At 34.3% G+C, this 19,653-nt stretch overlaps 1 long non-coding RNA gene across 1 annotated transcript in view; it reads left to right on the top strand.

Moving 5' to 3' along the window:
* The first annotated feature begins 3,089 nt into the window (after positions 1–3,089).
* The window catches only part of LOC144365042 (uncharacterized), a 69,690-nt gene continuing 53,126 nt past the window's right edge, over positions 3,090–19,653 (top strand). Inside the window, exons 1-2 of the long non-coding RNA XR_013423328.1 lie at positions 3,090–3,305; positions 10,222–10,790. This is a non-coding gene — a long non-coding RNA (uncharacterized LOC144365042). The remainder of the gene's footprint in view (positions 3,306–10,221; positions 10,791–19,653) is intronic.

The raw sequence follows: 19,653 nt of genomic DNA, 5'->3' as shown, positions 1-19,653 counted from the left end.
AGGAATTTTCTCACAAATGATAAGTGAGAAATTTGTTGCCCCCCTGACATAAAAAAATAATAAAAGAGGAGAAAATATTTTCTTTGAAAAAAATGTGTATCTGCTCCTGTGAAGCTGAAAATATCTTGGTTCTTAGAGGTATCTTTTATATGAAGATAGGAAAATCAATGCAATATATTTTACATTGTATAGAAAGATATCAATACTTTGTAAGACCTTTATAACTCTGTGAAACTAATATTTTTCCAACTGATCAGTGAATACATGGTGTTATAAAATAATGCATAGCTAATGGGCTATTCAAAGTGCAAGATGGATCAGTGAATTTTAATACTATGTATTATTAAATGTTCACTAAGTAATTTTACATTGCACCTAGGTTTCAAGAAATTCTCTCTCTCATTAAGTTTTAGCAATTATTCTCTTTGCAGATGTAGATTGCAGTGGATTGAATGCAGAGGCTGTTTCTATTAAGTCCGACATTACAGAGAATTGTAAAAATGTAAAACAAAGCCATTCTCACCAATATTTGTCATCTTGTGAAATGTAAATACCTTTCTTAAACTATAATATATCATATAATGGGTTTAAAATTTCATGTAGACTAAATAGATTATATATGTGTGTGTGTGTGTGTGTGTGTATATATATATATATATATACACACATTAAAATATATTTCTAAAACCCTCTGGTTTAATTTCTCATATAATACAATGTCAATAACTATATCCCATGTAAATTAAAGTTCTTTGAAGTTCTCAATTTTTAAGGGTAGAAAGAGGTCCTCATTCGAACAAACTTAAAAATCACTGAACGAGATGAATCAGCATGATAACACGCAAAAAAACTTAAGAAGAAAGAGAGAATAAAATTTTCATTCACTATATTTTAATGAAATATCCATATTATGGTTAGAATGTTAGGTATGAGATGATGCAAGAAAGTTTAGAGGAGAATTGATTGGATTATGAAGGCATTAACACAATCAGTGAGTTAATAGGGATTAACCAAGTGGTAAATGAAGACAGGTGAAGTGTAGCTGGAGGAAGTATGCCAATGGGGGCATGCCTTTGGGCATAATATTTTGTTTTTATTGAGAAGATCTCTCTTTCTCTGCTTCCTGCTGTAATGTCTCAAGCCACTTTCCTCCACTACACTCTTTCGCCATGATGTTCAACCTCATCTGGAGCCCCGGAATGACACCTTCTGTCTATGGACTAAGTCTTCTGAAACCAGGAGTCCCAAAATAAACTCTTTCTCCTCTAAAATTGTTCTTGTCAGGTCTTTTGGTCACAGCAGCAAAATGCTGAGTACAACAATCTACATGAAGCATTTCTTTAATTTCACTAAATGTTGAAAATATAAAAGGTTGAGTTGAAGGAATTCCCCAAAATTAAAATACACATACATACACACACACACACACACACACACACACACACACACGTTATATTATTAAATTATACATTAATATATAGTACATATATATGTTTTGGTATTTAAGAAATGATGTTTCTTTAAATTTTCCTTTATGGATACAAAAATATACTGTTAAATAAAAATTAAGAATTTTGAGAAGGATTTTTTAACTGCTTCATTTAACTTTAGTCTCCATTACTTGATTTCTGCTAGGAAAGAAGGCAATTATAGATTCCTGCATGTATTTCTTCCTACCCACCAATCTCCCTTTTTGTTACTTATTATTTCATTATCTATTAACAGGGTTTCACCATTCATGATGTGTCTTGAAAACACAATTCTCACTTGGAAAGGAATTTTCTTTATTCTCAAGTTTTCTTTTTTTTTTCTTTTCTTTTTTATTGTTTTTCCTTTCTAGATTGAATACATTTTTTCAAAACTTAGTATAATAAGGATTCAAAATGCATTGAAATCTGTGTGTTGAATTTCTCCCATCTCATGTGTCAGAATTATTGCACTTTCACACTATTAATTCTATTACTTTACATTGTAGTTATGTTTTCACTCAGTAAAGTTTTTTAATAAATTCTATTTCTGTTTACTTTTCCCAATTTTATCAATTGTGTTTTCTTTATGTGTTCCTTATATCTATATAGTCTTCCCAATTACTCTAATTTTTCAAAAATATTCTTGAATATTTACTACTATTATCTCAAATCATTTATGTCAGGAATTTAAATTAGCTCCACATGCTTTTTCTAGTATGTAGTATATATTAATATATAAACACACATATATACCTATACATATATATTTTTTGTTATGTTGATATCCATATGCTTTTATTTTGCTTTGTGATCTTTCCTTTAATTTCATCTTTTCATATTTATTGAGCTCTATGTAATGGATTATCTTATTATTTCCATCCTTAGAAAACACTCTCATCAGGGATTTTCTTCCCACTTTGGTCATAATTTCTTCAAAAAGCTGTTAATTTCTATATTTTGAATACTACATATTCTTCCATTCCGTCTCCCCTTCCCCTACATTTCCCATTCTTCCTCTTCCTTCTTCACTTCTAGCAGCATTTATCATTTATGTTTGGCTTCAAAGATACACATACCCAGAACATCTGCATGAGTGCCCTGTTCCCAATATTTCACTGAGGAATACCGAGTTAGGCACACCTAGTTCCTTCCCTTGTGCTGTGTCCTGGGAATTCATTGACTCTTCTGCTAGCCCAGACATTGGTGACTTAGTCAGAGGCCATCTCTTTGCACCGGATTATTGGCAAGCTCTGCCTGTGGAATGATGATGTCTATTCACTGTGACTCCCAACATGGATGCTCCAGATTAAACGTGACAACCAACCAGATCAGATCCTCTCCCAGAGAAGATACCTGTGTGAGTGTCACCTGCTGAGGCACTGAGGAATCATGCCAGCTGCCTAAATAAGTCAAGACCTGCTGTTTATCCAAGTCATGTACTTGTTGGGACTTGTTGGGTTGAATACCCCAGATTGTTGAGAAGGCTTTGTGTCCTGTTTCTCAATCTAGTTATTCAGTACCTTCTCATTTCCTCAATGGCCCAAGCATATCTCTCCCTGCAGTCTGTAAATAAATAACAAATACTTTTAGACTTTCCCCTGCTCTGCATTTCTTCTCTACTAAGTTAGCCTTTTAAATTATTTCATCCTCTCTCTGTCTCCCTACCCCACACCCCACCTTTCTTTTTAGTTGATGTATTGCTATGTTGGCCATGCTGGCCCCAAACTCTTGAGCACAAGGGATATTTCACCTCATCCTCTCAAATACCTGAAACTACAGGAACAGGAACTCCATGCTTGACTTATTGAATGCTGTTTTAATTTTGCATCCCCTGAGGTAAGAATTCAGTTAGGAAGTCCAAGTGCCTGAATCTCCAGAGACTGAGTTTGCACTGTGATGACAGAATGAGATTAACATGCTTAAGGAAAAATGAGTGCACTCTTCACACAGCTTCTATGAGGTGATGGTAATGAATTCAAACTGTGGAGGCTGGTGAGGCTCGCTAAGGTTGACTCCCAGTTCTACACTGTGCTTTGAAAGGAACTAAGTGCTCAGTGGAGCTTTCCCTCATTTGTAAAAGGGGACTTGCTGTATTTACCTTAAAAGGTGATGGTGAGAATTAAATAAGATCATCTGTGTAAAATATTTAGCTAACGCCTGTCTCCAATAAGTGCTTCCTAATTAATAATTATTGTTATTCTGTTCCTCCATTAGACCATGTAATCTTACTATTATCTTTCTACTTTCTAATACCAGTAAGTGATCATGTAGTGTACACTGAATGAATGTAGGAAAGATGTAGGAAAAACCTGAATAGGACTGAGATATTTCAGCCACATGGGAGTGAAACTCACTCTTCTCATTCTCTATATTATCTACTCTGCTCCCTTGGTATGTAGTGAGGTCAGGTTTTCTTTTTATAATTTAATTTTATTTTTTGTGGTAAGAATACTTAACATGAGATCTATTGTCTAAATAAAATTATAAGTGTACAATAGTTTAAATGTAGGTACAATGTTTGATAGCAGGTATCTAAGCTTACTCATTTGCTTAACTCAAACTTTGGGTGCAATGTCACCTCCCTTTATGTCCTGGCAACCACCATTTCAGTCAAATAAGAACTTGACTATTTTAGATAGTTCATATATATATGGCATCTTGATGTGTTTTTCTCCTCTGACTGGCTCATTTCACTCAGCATAACTTCCTAAAGGTTCATCCCTGTTTTTCCTTGGAGCCGAGTTTCCTTCCTATCTAAAGCTGAATAACTTCCATTATATGCATATACCACATTTGCTTTATTTGTTCATCCATGGACAAGACACTTATGTTGGTTCCATATCTTGGCTATTATCAGTAGCTTGATGAACACAAAAGTGTTAATACCTCTTAAAGATTCTGATTCTACTGGATATATGCCTATAAGTGGGATTGCTGTTTTGTATGGTATTTATATTTTTAATTTTTGAAAATGCCTCCGTACCCTTTCCCATAGCAGCTGTATTATTTCCCATTCCAAACAAGACACAGCCTTTAAATTTCTACACATATTCAGTAACACTTCCTGTCTTTTCTGACTTTGGCAGAGTAGCCATCCTGACAGGAGTGAGGCGATACTGTGGTACTGACTTGTATCTCTCTGTTGATTACTGAAGCTGAACATCTTTTCATCTAGCTGGTGATCAATGACAAAGGATTTTTGCTAGAACCAACATTAGTAATTGTCCTAAACTTTCTCAGAGGTCCATCTCTGTACTTTCTTGTAAAAGTCTTGTTTTCACAAAGAACCCCGCTTAGTTTGAAAAAAAGAGAAAACCCCATCTTTAGTATCTAGTGCCCTCAATAGCCAATCAGGCTCCTTGTCTTCTGCCATCCCTCAGGTGACATCTGATCACTGAGTCCTATCTTTAGTAAAAATCCTATTAGGTCAGTTTAGCCAGTAATCCACTTATCCCTGATGATTCTTCTTAGTGATTTTCTACCCATAGACCCTCATCCCATTTTTGGCTATAGATCGTTACTTGCCTCAGTGTCCTAAATTTATCCCAATCCCCCTCCACCACCAACAAAATTTCATTGTAGTGCTCCTTATACCAATTGGGATTGTTCTAAATAAAGTCCTCCCTACTGTGCTTTAATAAGTTTGTTGAATATATTTTTCTGAAACATAATTTATAAGTCTTTTTTTTGGAGAAATTGTTACTCTATAGCCCATTTTTAAAATTGGGTTATTAGTGGTTTTTGTTGTTGTTATTGAGTTGAAGAGTGTTATAAATTTTGTTTATTGACCATCTCCTCAGATGAGTGTTTTTCAAATATTTCCTTCCATTCTATAGATTGTATTTTCGTTTTTCATTTCCTTGTTTGTGAAGAAGCTGTTAGCTTCCATATAGCTCTATCTGCCTATTTTAGCTTTTTCTGCCTATACTTTTGGTATTATATCCATTAAATTATTGCCAAAACCAAATTATAAAAAATTTCCCTTAAGTTTTCTTCTACGAATTTCACAAATTTAAGCCTTACATGTAAATATTTAATCCATTGTGTTGATATTTATAAGTGGCATAAGATAAGGATGCTGCTGGATGCATTGGTGCACAACTGTAATCCCAGTGGCTCAGGAAACTGAGGCAGGAAGATCTCAAGTTCAATGACAGCCTCAGCAGAAGCAAGGTGCTAAGCCACTCAGTGAGACTCTGTCTCTAAATAAGATACAAAATTGGGCTGAGGATGTGGCTTAGTGGTTGAGTACCAGTACTCTCCCCCTACTAAATTAAAAAAAAAAAAGATAAGGATGCGATATCATTCTTTTGTATGTTGATATTTAGTTTTTTTCAACATAATTGATGTAAAAAACACCCTCCTTTCAATTGTGTATTCCTGACACCCTAACAAAGATTAATTTATCATAAATGTATAAATTTACTTCTAAGATATTTATTCTATTGCATTGGCCTATACTTCTTTATATATCAGTACTATACTATTTTCATTACTGTATCTTTAAAATATATTTTGAAATTAAAAGGTATGGTGCCAGAAGCTTTGTTCTTCTTTCTCAAAACTGACTATTCAAGTTCTTTTTTCATTGCATATGCATTTAAATTTTTTTCTTCTTTCCGTAAATAAAAAGTCATTAAGATTTTGATAGATTGAATTGACTTTAAAGATTTCTTTGAATTTTATAGATATTTTGACAAAATCACATTTTTAAAACCATGAGGAAGGTATATCTTTCTGTTTGCTTTTGCTTCTTTTATCAATGATTTTTGGTTTCCAATGTAAAGACTTTCACTTCCTTCATTAAGTTTATTTCTAAATATTTTATTGGTTGGTGCTAAGGAAAATTGAATTATTTTCATTTGAAATAGTTTGTTGTCAGATTATACAAATGCTCTGAAATTTTTACAAGTTGCTTTTATACTCTGCAATTTCATTAAATTCATATATTAGTTCTAATACCTTTTTAAATGAAGAATTTAGAGAGTATTATTTAAAATCATTCTCCCAGAAAATAATTCTATTCCTTCCTTTCTGATTTTCAATGTTTTTAATTTCTTTTCCTAGTTTCTCTGGCTAGCACTTTCAGTAATATCCTGAATAAGAGTGGTGAGCTTTGCATTCTTCTTTGTTTTTATTCTTGGAGAAAAAAACTTTTAGTACTTTGCTATTAAGTATGATGTTAGCAGTGGTCTTTTCATATTAGGCTTTACTATATTGAGCTGCTTCTTCATTATACCAAATTTGTTGAGAATTTATGTCATGAAGCGGTGGGTGTTGAATTTTGTCAAATTTTTTTTTTGCTTTTATTGAGATAATAGTGCAATTTCTCTTCTTTATTCTGTTAATGTGGTGTTTTACATTAAATGATTTTTGTATGCTGATCCATCTTTACTTCCTAGGGATAAATTCCAATTGGTTAACATGCTTTTGAATTTATTTGATAGGATTTTGTTGAGGATTTGTGCATCAGTATTCATGAGGGATATTGGAATACAGTTTTCTATTCTTGTGTCTTTGAGGCTTTGATATCAAGGTAATGCTGAGCCTCATAAAATTTGTTGGAAGTACTTCTTACTATTTTATTGAAGAGTTTGAGAAAGATTGGTGTTCATTCTTTTAAAAATGTGTGTCAGAATTTACCAGCGAGGCCACCTGGGCCAGGGCATATTACATCATTATGAGATTTTTAATTATTAACTCAAAATCCATTCTGTTACAGATCTATTCCAACTTTCTATTCATGGTTTGGTCTTTGTATATTACAAATCTCTGTCAATTTAGCCATCTACTTGAAGATACATAGTTCATTGGCATTCAATTGTTTGTGTTTTTTTATATCCTTTTTTTTTCCTGTGGCATCTCTTTGTCTTTATTTCTGTGACATTCTCATTGTCATCTCTTCTCTGACTTTTTGTTTGAGTCTTTTCTCTCTTTTTTTTTCTTGATAACTTCAGCCAAAGGTGTGTCTGCTTTGCTTATCTTTTCCAAAAAAAAAAAAAAAAAAAAAAAACATTCTTAGTTTTGTTGATTTTTTTCTTTCAGTGTTATAGTTTAGATCTGAAATGCCTCTGAAAAGCTCATGTGTTGAAGGCTTGGTCTCCAGTGCAAAAGTGCATCAGAGGTGAGGCATTCTGGAAGTGACTTGATCATGAGGACTCTAACCTCATCAATGGATTGATCCACCAAAGGATTCACAGTTGAAAGCACTATTAGGAGGTGGTGAAATCTTTAGAAGTTTGGACCTCATTGAAGTGGGTTCTTGGGCCATGACCTTGGGACTATATATTGGCTTCTTCCTTTCTCTCTCTCTCTCTCTCTCTCTCTCTCTCTCTCTCTCTCTCTCTCTCTCTCTCTCTCTCTCTCTCTCTCTCTCTCTCTCTTTGGTGTCTTTGTCTCCTTTGTCTCTCTCTTTCTGCTTCTCAGCTTCCATGAAGGATCAAAGGATCAGTTTTCCTCCTTGTCCTTCTGCCATACTATTCTGCCTTGCCTCAGGCCCAAAGCAAGAGAACCAGACAACCATGGACTGAAACTATGGGCCAAAATAAATATTTTCTCCTCTAAATTGTTTTTTCCAGTATTTTCACAGTTTTAAAAAAACCCAACTGGCATATATAGCTCTTTTCTTTTTGAATATGTTTTACATAAAATAAGCAGTTGTAACAGACCATTTTTAAATGATAACACTTAAGTTGACTAATAGAAAACTTCATACCTTGATTTCTCCCCTTTCTACTTTTTGTTATTAGTACTACAATTTACATCTATTTATAAATCAAGTGCATGTTTTATTTATATTTATTTTGTTATGCTCGAATTCGGGACACCCAAAAGACCACCAGAGACCCAAAATCGATGTAAGCAGCAAAGAGGTGTTTATTGTGAGATAGCTTGGTCCTCCGTGCGTGTGCACACACAGCAATTGGTGACGCTGAGAGGCCCCAAACCCAGGGTTTGCAGCAGTTTTATACATTCTTGGAGAAGGCAGGGACCCCCACATACAACATAGCATCTCTTAGCAAATCATCACACACCGTGGGAAAATCAAATAACAACTCTAAAACATGATTAGCACATTCACTGGGGGAACAAGTTGAGTAGGGGTGATTGGTCAGTACAAAAGGGGTATTCATTTGAACTGATTGGTTTAAGCCAAGAGGGGTGTTCCTGCTGAACTATGTGGTTTCCCAAAACCATAAACTACTGGGGAGGGTCATCTGGCATCCCAGGTATTTCCCTGTCTCATGCTGATTGGTGGCTGATATGGGTCCCCACCTAGCCTGACCGAGTCAGGGACACCTGGCGCAGCAGATCTCTCCTGTTATTTGTAGATAAACAACTTAGCAGGGTGGGAATGTGCCTAGGAGCATTCTGTGGGTCTTTCCAAGGACAAAGGTCATGTCCCTTCCTTGGACAGGCTTTGCTCTGAGATAGAGGCTGTTTTTTCAATTTGTGATAATTTTGTTTTTTAACTTTCATTCATTCCTTCATACATGTACTTTGGATAATGATGTCTATCACATTCAATCAGTTCTGGGTTCCTTGTTCTTTAGTTTCTTTTAATTAGAATCCCATAATGTATATATTGGTCAATTTTATGGAATTCCATAAACTCTTGTTCTCCTCACCCCACCCTATTTTCCTCTAACTGAATAATTTCCATTCTCCTGCCTTCAAATTTGCTGATATATTCTTCTGCTTCATCTAGTCTGTAGTTTAATTTCTCTTGTGAGTTTTTCAGCTCAGTTATTATTTCTTTTAAGCTTGAATTGGTTTGGATTTAATTATTTTCCTATTTTTGTTGAAATTCTTACTGTGTTTATGACTTTTTCTCTTGACTTCAGCATTTTTATGAAGATTATTTTGAATTTTTTTTAAGAGAGAGAGAGAAATTTTTAATATTTATTTTTCAGTTTTTGGTGAACACAACATCTTTATTTTATTTTTATGTGGTACTGAGGATTGAACTCAGCGCCCCATGCATGCCAGGCGAGCGCACTACCGCTTGAGCCCCTGAATTGTTTCTAAAGTAAATTATATATTTATATTTCATTAGGGCCAGTTTTGGGAGTTTTACCTTGTTTCTTTGTTTGGAAGATATTCACCTATTTCATCATCATTTTTTAATTTGTTTTATTTGTGCAATGGACAAACCAGGCTTCTCCCCCAGTCATCTAGACTGTACTCATACAGGAAAAGTCTTCAACCAGTGAGTATATCCAGAAATCCTTGGGATCTTTCAAATGTTTTTTACTGACCCAATCCGGATTTCTTTATTTCTTCTTATCCGCAGGTACCTAGGGTTCTCCAAGTCCAAACTGTGTACTAGAACAAATTAAAGTGAAACATGTTTCTTGAGTGGGTCCAGAAAAGGTGGATCACCTTTCTTTACTGAAGGAGAAAATAAAAATTAGACCATTTTTTTCCCCCAAATTTATTCGTGATCAGCTAGGTGTAATAGTGGCACCCTTTCTCCATAGAAAATCTTAAGTTTCTCCAGAAACCCTCACAAAAATTGTCCTCAGATTCTGAGAAAAACAAAAAAATTGCAAAATAATTTTCAGACTTAGAGTATGCTTATGCTTGGAGCCCTAGAGCTCAATCAGAAAATAACCCAAGGTCTTCACAGAAGCATTTGCATTTTAATAGACAATAGTCAGGTCCTGCAGAGCTAGTAAGCAGGAGGGAATGTGGGAAGAACTCTCCACGTCCTGGGCACTGATTTACAGAGTGTCCTTGATTGTGTTTCCAGGGCTGGGTTCCACTCTTCTGGAGAAACCTGCTTTTGTGTGGACTTCTGCAGATTGTGAGCCTCCGCTCCTCTACACACTGAGTATGAAGTTCTGAAACTTTCTAAACTCGGGATTCAGAGAGATTGAAGGACTGTGGCAAAAGCCCCCCCTTATGAACCTGGCTGCAGCCTATAAACCTGCTTCCTGCTAATTCTTGAGTGTCCAGCCTCTTCTGTCCCACAGCCAGAGGAAGAGCTATTTGAATTGCCTATCCAAATCTTCTCTATTCTCACCAGCCTTCAGACAGCAAGATTATGCCAGATTTTGTTGGTCCCCGAAGGCAGGCAAGATGAAAGCAAATTCTTTGGGCAGCTCCCCCAAAAATTGAGGCTTTGACTATAAGGACTAACTCTTTCCCACCACGGGAAGAAGTTGCAAACTGGAATTTTTTCTCCACTTCCTCTGGTAAATTGGAAGAAAAAGCTATAATGACTTCCAGGCAAAGCTAAGCTATTGTCTTTGTTTCCCTGACCCCCAAGTGGATGGATTGTGTTATTCATCTCAGTGCTTGAAGACCAGCAGAACAAAAGTAAGTTTTCTGAGAATCTCCCACAGAAAACTTAAGATGCTAATCATACTGACCAATTTTTCCTCAGAACTAAGAGAAGTTGAGAACTAGAGATTTTCTTCCCAATCTTATGACCCTGGCCAGGGGTAGAGTTTCTGGTGCAAATATGTCCCAGATCTCCCTACTAGCCATGATGACCCTGGTTTCACATTTTTAATTCCAAGTATACTCATGAAAATAAGATATAAGCAATGCCAGGAAACAAAATATTATATCAAATTGTTAATGTAATATCTGTAAAAAAAAAAAAAGAAGAAGAAACCCAAATCTCAAAGGAAGGCTATCCTTAAGCTATTAAAAAGGAAAAAAAAAAAAAAAAGTAACTGAGATACAAATTCAGTCTTTTAATTTTTTTTTCTGCATTTATCACAAAGGGCATTTGCCAGTGAATTATTTCTGAGTCAGTGTTTGCCATGGATCAAAGACTTCAGAGCTGTTTGTTTTGGCATCTTGCTGATGTTACTCTGCATGCCGCTTTTCCCCTCTCTCTCCTTCTTCTCTCCCTCCTCTTAGTGCCCTTCCTTCATCTTGTTCTGGCTACCTTTTCTTTGGTGTATACATAGAATTGTCATGTCATACTTTTCATCTTGTTTGTGATTAACCCTAGAAGATACATTTATTAGAATTTACTTGGCCCTTACATCTATGAGACCTTTAATCTAAACCACTTAAAAAAAAAAAAAAAAAGACTGAGGAAAGCTTCATTTTGAGTTGTTAAGGTTTTCTTTCTTTTCTGATATCATGTTAATTTTTCCAGTATGATTAACTATATTGGTGTGGCTTGTATCTTATTTCGATAAGAGGGTGTTAGCATTGTGAATTGTTGTTTTAATTTCTTTCTTTTAATTTTGATTCTCTGTATCCTATGCTTCCATCAATGAATATAAAATTAGGTTGGTCACAACTCTTATTTTACCATTCTCTTCTCCCATTTGACCTTTCTCTTCTCAAGATGAGAATCCTTGATGATTTACTTCTTTCCAAATTAAGGACATTGGAATCTGTCACAATTTTTTCTTTTCCCTCTCTAGTCTGTATCCTTGAGAATCAAGTTTAGGTTGAGAAATGAGCCTTATCTCTTAAAAAAAACAAAAAAACAAAAACAAACAAACAAAAAAAAACCACTTTTATTTCTTTTGCTGTGGCCTTTGAAGTTTTATACCATAAAGTTGCACCATTCCTCATATAGATGGTACTCATGTTTTTTTTTTCCCCTTTACTACTATTTTTAATTTATTCTGTTAGATACTGGAGTAAGAAATATTTATGATCCAATTTATTCTCCTAGCTTTCCAAGAAAGTTTCTTCTCAAACTACAGATTAATAATTAATTTTTTTGAAAGCTTGGTTTCAATTTGATTTAATGTAAAAATTCTATCCTTTTTCTTTCTTTCTTTTTTTGACACTGGAAATGACTTTGTTATTGGATGTTCAACTGCAATGCTTCCTGACTCATGACTTGGATAGTATGGCATTGTGGGGTTAGCATTCAGGTGATATTAATTTCATCTTAGGTTAATATTATGGGAAATTAGAGGTGGAAAAGCTCCTTTGGAAAAAGGCTATTCTTGTTTTCAGTTTAAAATAAGCTAAAAAATACTATTAATTATGCAGCACCAAGAGACATAATGTATAATATTTTTCCGTACAGTAAGAACCCATGATTAAACATTGTGAGTTTTTCATATGCAGAATGATGTACACACAATGGCATAAATAATTAGGAAATTTGCCTAATATATAATGATTTTATTTAGGAATGCAATGTTCATGTGTAGTTACCAATCATAATCAAGTCCAAAACTTATTGTACGTAATTATAATTCAAGGTATTGATATAGTTTCAAGGTCTAAAAAAATACTTGGATAGAAAATCACATGTGTTACTCTAGTAAAACTGAATGTTAAAAATTCTGTTCAGTATTTTAAATATAAACTGGCTTTTGAAGCATTGAAATTACTCTGAATAGATTTAATATGGTACTTTTTAATGCAATGAGGGCATTATATATTTTGTGAAATAAATGTAGAATAAGTTTAAAAATAAATATATGGTATCCATTTACAATACTCCAGTGAAATACATGGGTGTTTCACTACATGTTTCACTGACAAAAAGTAATCACATAAATCTACACACAGCTGCAATTTAGTGAAATATGCAGTTTTCTGTTTTCTATTACTGTATACAGTATAAATTCTTCTGTCGGGAGACAGATTGTGACAAATTTGCAAACAGCATCTGTATTCATACATTTGAAACATTAATTTATCCAGCAATAAAAACTTTGATTTCCCAAAAGGAGAGTCATGTCTGAGAACTAATGCCTGTTTTTGAGACTTAACTGAGTTTTCAATGTTAGTCATTTTCTCATGAGTTACGCGCTCCCATGGAAAAATATACAACTTAACAGCAAGTACAGAGAGTTAAAAGGGTCACACAAAACATAAATCTGTATGCCTAGTTTATGTATGTGTATAATTCATATAAATAAATTTTTGACTACCTACACTTTCCATTGTGGAAAATGCTTTTGTTAGCAACAATATCAAAGGAATAACAAGGAAAGCTCTAGAATACATATAATAAATACAACGCTTATGTACTACATTTTTTGAAATGATAAATATTGCTCTGGGCATAATAATGAAACTTTTTGAAACAGAAAAATAAGGCCAATATTTATTGACTATTGTATGGTTTATTTCTATAAATATTATTTTTAAATGAACAATATAAAACAATGTGGAATTGTAGAAGAACAATTGTAGGTATTTATGGTGCTTTTTATTTTAAAAAATTTCTTAGACATTTCTCTGTCATTCAACATGAGACAATTTCTCTCAGTTTTATAAATAAGGCCGTAGATTATAATCTTTACAATAAGATAATAATTTCAATTAGTTAATTTTTTGGTTTTGTTGCTTTTGTATTTTTTCCTCAGTATCAGTTGTTTATTTAGTTCATGTCTAAGATCTCTTTGAGACTATTTGATTCCTTATCATTCATCTTTTTCATTAAATCAGTACTTTACAAAGAAATGACATTCAAACCAATTTTAAAATTACTTAATTATCATTATAAATTTCTCAGGAAATGACCAAACTTACCAAAACCTATGGGAGCAAACCTTTAACAGCATCCCACACTATCACAGCAGGATCAACCTTATCCTGGATTTCTATTTTTCCACAGTGTTCTTACAAGCTTTGATCAAATCATTTTTAAATACATGCAAAAAATATTTTTAAATGATATACTATAAGGTTTTAAAATTCTAACAGCTTTCTCAGCTATTTGAATAGTGACGATCTGAAATCTGCATCCATGCTGCTTTTTTAATTAAAATTTTACCCAAAGGAAAACAGTATTTAACAGTTTGTGAGCTTACTCTCTCCAGAAATTGTGCAGTGAATTGTTTGCTCATACCATAAGGTGCTCTAGTGTCTTGGGCTTTTGCTTAACTGTCTGATCTCTTTTTTTTTTTTTTTTTTTTTTTTTTAGCTGCTGTTACACTTTTGACCTAATTTAATTGACAGAAGCAAAGGCGTTCACATTGTTTTCTGACTGATTACCTGAACAGGTAGTGAAAAAAATTCAAAAACAAAGCTGGCTGAGACATTCATTTCAGTCACACTAAGTTGGCAAAGAGGGAGTATCACTCAGAGAACCCAAAGAAAGTTTACTTTGCGTGAAGGCAGTGACCCTGGAGAATTCTTCAACCTCCACGTTTATGAATTTCTCATTTTTAATTAATTTCTTCTTTCAAGTCAATACATTTTCATATATCATTGTCTCTGAACTGCTGTAGGGATAAAAAATCAGAATTGCTTCACTGTTGACATATGTGTTAGGTGAGCATGGCTCTCACCTTCTATACCTGAGGAGAATGTAATATTAGTGTTGTTTTTGAGATCCTATCCCTCATCTGTCTTTGGTGATTTCAACTCACCTAAAAATCAAGGAATCAAGAGGGTTTTGTTTGTATTGCTTTAGTTTTGGTTGTTTCTCTCTCTTTGTAAACTACCTTTTCAACCATAAAGAGCATTAGAAAATAAACCAAATTATACTGTTTTTTTTTTTTCATAAAATTCCAACAAATCACTAACAGTCACTGGGGTACACTACTGCATTATTTAGTGTCCCCCAGCTTCCTTCATTATGATATCAACCTTTAAATAGTTCATGTTTCAGCATTGTTTCAAAAAATAGAAGGTGAGAAAAAAATTAATCAATCATGAGAGACTTTTGCTATGAATGATAAGGTTAATCTTTTTTTTAATATATGGCTTGAATTAGAACAGGTGTATGTATGGATTGAGTTAAGAAAATTTAGGGGCCCTTAGAAATGTGAAATTCTTTCTAAAAACATGTTCTAGAATAGGGTTATTACCTATACTGCCCTGAGAGCTGAGTAAGAGGTGATAATCTTTGGACTATGCATTAAAAGCCCCTGCTCTGGGCTTTCTGCAGCAGTAATAATGCTCCCACTTGGAACAGGAGGGTCATATCAGTTCATCTGCAACCAACAGGTAAGAAGAGAGTGGGGAAAGGAGGTCAAATTCAAGCCTGTAATTTTCTAATCACCTACAGGTGGTACCCATGGTGGAGGATTAGCCATAAAAGAGAAGATAAGGGGATTGGGCTGTGGTTAATCCCTCTTGATTTGTAACTTCATAAGTTCATTACTGTAAACATTTAGTCACCTGGTCTGCTGGCTTCCATTCATACCCATTGACAGACCTTTAGAGACGGAAGGCCTGAAATTATACATTTTTATTCGCTTTAAGTCTGTGAAGTTAGTTGCTTTGAATGAATCAGAATGATATTAGGAAGCAGTGAGTAGCCCTAACGTGAATTTGATTTGAATTCAAATGATCTCCTTACATCTTATGAGGTCTATATGATTGTTTCAAAATAACTGGTTACTCTGATCTTTTCCATTTTCTTAAAGTAAGGGTTTTGTGAAAATGTATTTGTTTTTTGATAGATGTCTAGGGTTTTTTCAATGCTAAAAATGATGGCTACTATTAGTAGTTGTTGTTGGTATTAAATTTAAACACAAAGAAGGTTATTTGTTAGGATGTTGCTGTAGGAAAAAAAAAGAGTCCAATAGAATTATACAGAAATAAAAGAAGTGGCATTCTCTGTGTGTATTCATGAAGGATGGGAGAAGAGTTAATGATAAAATGTGAGAGTGATGTGTAATGATACAGACAGAAGAACAACAAGAGTAAGCATGTACAACGTTGGAGAACAAGGAATCGTGATGTGGATCTCTTTATTCCTTTAAAAACAAAGTACTTCCAACAAAGCTAAGGTAAAGTGATGCATAGACCAGGGTCAACAAAATTTAAACAGATGCAGTCAGTTATTTTCATATTAATATTCTTAGAATAATTATTTATCTGAGACTCTTTGGAGGGAGATAAGAATGTGTTTGGGTATTTTTTAATAAAGTCGGTGCTTTTGATTTGATCACCACTTAAAGTTCAACCAACATTTAATATAACCCGTTATTAATATTTTCTGAATCTTTTCAAGAAATAATTTTTAATTTACTGAAGCAAAAGTATTCTGAAACCAAACCAACACACCTTCTGTAAGAATCATTACTTATAATTAAAGAACAATTTAATTTTAAAGAATTTTAATAGGAGAAAATTAAATTGTGGATTTTCTAAGTATCTATCAACAAGTAAATAGAAGTTCATAATGTTCACTTTCATAAAAAATAAAAGACTGCTTTTGTAAATGTCAATATAGAATGTCATGTTGGAGTGGACCCAGGGAAGATTCTTTCCATGTATGGCACGTACATGCAGTATTGACACTTCAGTGTCACTCAGGCTATTTCACAAGTAGTGGCTGAAGCCTGAAAATTATGAAATGTTTTCTCCTTACTGTGATTGTCACTCCTGTTAACTTTGGCACATTTGGACCTGTTCTGTCTGCTTTTGGCATCATTCTTGTATTTTACCTTCCTAATGTTTTTTTTTTTTTTTTTTTTTTTTTACTTTTCCTGGGTCCTGCATCTTTTTTTTTTCTTTCTTTTTTTCTTTGTAACATTACAATATCATCTTTGCCCAAGTATTGGATCAGTATCTGTTCAGTTTTTGAACACCTAGTGTTCTGGCAATCATAGCACACTTTGGTCAGCAGGCAGGACAATCCAAGATTATGTCACTGTTTGGAACAGGCTGTGGCTGAATTGGCCTCTGTATTCAGAATCCTGGGTAGCCATCCTCTTGTACATCTACCCATGTTTGGCATCTGTTATCTTTGGCAGGAGAATTTAAAATGCATCGTTTTTTAAAATCCTATACTGAAGTACAAGTCAAACTGCTCTTGGATTTTATCTCATTTCATTCAGAATGGCAATTATCAAGAATACAAGCAACAATAAATGTTGGCGAGGATGTGGGGAAAAGGTACTCTCATATATTGCTGGTGGGACAACAAATTGATGCAACCACTATGGAAAGCAGTATGGTGATTCTTCAGAAAACATGGAATGGAACCACCATTTTGACCCAGTTATCACACTTTGTAGTTAATACTCAAAGGTCTTAAAATCAGCATACTATAGTGACACAGCCACATCAATGTTTATAGCAGCTCAACTCACAATAGTTAAACTATAGAATCAACTTAACCTGCCCTTCAACAGATTAATGGATAAAGAAAATACTGTGTATGTACAAATTGAAATATTACTCAGCCTTAAAGAAGAATGAATTTATGGCATTTGCCGGTAAATGGATGGAGCTGGAGAATATCATGTTAAGAGAAATAAGTAAATTAAAGAAAAAAAAAAGAAAGAATGTTTTCTCTGCAAAGTGGTAGTTAATTCCCAATGGGGTTGTGGGAGAGCTAAGGAAGTACAGAGGTACTTTGGATTAGACAGAGGGGGAGTGAAGTGAGGGTAGGGAGTATGGGAGAAAGACAGATAGTAGAATACGTGAAACATTATTACCCTATATGCATGTATAATTACACAACTGGTATTATTCTACTTCATGTACAATCAGAAAAAATGAGCAGTTATGCTCCATTTATGTATGATGTGTCAAAATGTGTTCTACTGTCATGCATAACTAATTAGAACATATAAATAAAAAGAAAGAAAATAAACCCTATACTATTTCTCCCCAATGCCCTGCACTTCATTGCTAATATTATTTTTACATCATTACAGATTTAAAGTATTTTGTTATGATTTCCCTGATTCCAGAGGAAAAAGCATTTCCTCCATTGTTTAATAAAGGGACTAGAGTCAACTCAAAATTATCTTTACCAAATGATTTATTGTCAGGTGGCCACCACCTTGACTGGGTGGTTTCCTGCCTGGGCTCTATCTCTTCCAGCGAGGAAGTCCACAGAACAGGGTAGAGGAGAGTGTGGCTGTAGAATCGCTAATCAAGACCTCTGGATACCAAGCAGGAAGCAGGTCCGATTTTATTGCGCAGTTTACTCAGGCAGTAGCTACGCAGATTTCAGTCAGCCACCAATGCAGTTTCTGCTAACTGTCCTTGCAGTGAAAATCTAGGAGCAGGCTGAGCAAGCAGAGGGACTGAAACACATGACCTCAAGCTCAGGGTTGTGCCTACAGGGTAAGCAGACTGCCTTTCCAGTGCCTAGCACAAGGGGAGTGGCCTGCCACTCAGATGCCCTTAACATGTGCCAGGTATACAGAGTACTCCATGCACTTATCTTCACAGTTTTCTGCTCAGGTGGTGTGAGCCACCTGAGAAACAGGAAGTCTAAAATAATTAGTAAAATTAGAGCCAGAGCTAGAAATTAGGTATAAAAGAAGCAAAGTGCCTGATAAATCTTCCAGTTCTGGTAGAAGCTGAAACTAAAAAAAAAAAAAAAAAAAAAAAAAAAAAAAAAAAAAACTAAAAAATGGCTCCTGTTCTTTGTTTAAGGAGAAGTACATCAAAGGCAGGGATAAGGTCTCAGTGGGAGGAGTCTTGGTAGTCTTGGTTCAGCACTTGCTTCTTAGTATGGCAGGGGTCTTACAGCAAACAGACTGATTGGCATCTTGGCAAGCCCCATCCATCTCTAAAAGGCTGTGAGGCTCCAGCAGGTCACCCCATCTCAGATGCTGTGCTGAACTTAGACTTAGAAGGAGCTAGGTAGGAAGTCACATGAATTGGGCATTCTCAAACCAGCAGGATTGACACTGGGAGTTCCTCATAGCAGACTTTTTGTGCCTAATGGCTTACATGTGGTTTTTGGTTCATGCACAATTCACATATGTCTACCGCCAATGATTCATTTTTATGAATATCATTTCATGAGTTTTTAATCTCATATGTTTAGTTTTCAAAATATTTATCAACTATCTGAATTAAAATTATCACCAATTCATATCTTGATGTCACATTTTCACTGATATTTTTCTCTAGTTTTCTTTCTTACCACCACAATATATAATGCTGTATTGCATTAATTTGCATGATTGCGTTCAAAAAACAAAATAAAACTCACAATGTTATTTTTTGACATTTAATCTCAAAAAATTTTATAGAATATTATTCAAAAATACATTGGGGCCTGAGACATTCCTGGGAATAATATAAAGTGAGGTAGTTTATTTTGAGAAACAATTTGGCAATTCTTCAAAATGTTAAACTTAGAGTTATCATATAATCTAACATTAGACCCCAAGCTACATATTCAAGACAAATGAAAAGGTATAAGTGGAAAACAACCCAAATGATCAATAATTTAGGAATGGGTAAACAAAATGTGGCATAATCATAAAATGGAATAGTATTCAGTCATAAAAATAAATGAAATACTGATCTATACTACATG

This window comes from Ictidomys tridecemlineatus, chromosome 6 (assembly GCF_052094955.1).
Source record: "Ictidomys tridecemlineatus isolate mIctTri1 chromosome 6, mIctTri1.hap1, whole genome shotgun sequence".
In the NCBI taxonomy this organism is placed as follows: Eukaryota; Metazoa; Chordata; class Mammalia; order Rodentia; family Sciuridae; genus Ictidomys; species Ictidomys tridecemlineatus.
Note: the sequence above shows the minus strand (reverse complement) of the source record. Positions and strands in the feature narration are given on the sequence as shown.